Below are 845 nucleotides of genomic sequence, written 5' to 3'. Positions count from 1 at the left end.
TAAACTTATTTTGTCCCATTTCTCTCTACTTTCTCTCTAGATCAATTTCCATAATTTCTCTCTCTAGATTCAAAGTTTTTTAATTCCAAAGTTGAATCCCTTATCTTTTATACCTTGCTTCAAATTATCTCAGCTCAAATTTTGAATGGATCCTCTTAAATAATGAGGAGGATTCGTTATAATCATGTCACATCCAGTTCCATTTTGTAGTTTAGCTCCAAAATTATAATTTTTTGCATAAGACTGCATTAAATTATATAAAAATATTAAAAATATTAAAATCTTACTAAAATTGAAAAAACCTAGCTCTGGTGGACCAACCACTTTGTCATCATATACTTTTATAAATTGGTAAATGAAATGTGCAAATAAGATTACAAAATTTTAATTGCTAATTACATGATTAATTCACATTAAATCACATCGTAATTACATTTATCAACATGGCAATGTAAGCATAAAAATTCACCTTTGATCCTTCTATTTTTCAAGGTAAAGGCGATTTGTTGCTGCATGTCATACCCTAGACTTATTATAAAGGTATTATATTTTAGTTAATTTCTCTACCCAAAAAAGAATCTTCTCTTGTGAAATAATTTTTTGGTAAATAACTGAAAAAGTAAAATATAGATAAAATCTTTAAACAATATTAGAAATTCCACTTCCTAGAACTGAAAATGAGATATTTACTTTTAAACAAGTTTTAGAAATAAAGACTACAAATAATTATGAAAATTATTGATTTATTCTCGTTCAAAAATTTGTAAACTGTTCACTACACTTCTCTAGTGGCTGAGTAAAACATAAAAACTCAATAAAGTGAAATATTCAAAATTACCCTTTAA

The sequence above is a fragment of the Wolffia australiana genome, chromosome 6, assembly GCF_029677425.1.
Source record: "Wolffia australiana isolate 7733 chromosome 6, ASM2967742v1".
Taxonomy (NCBI): Eukaryota; Viridiplantae; Streptophyta; class Magnoliopsida; order Alismatales; family Araceae; genus Wolffia; species Wolffia australiana.
The sequence above is the reverse complement of the archived record's forward strand: the minus strand, read 5'-3'. Positions refer to the sequence as shown.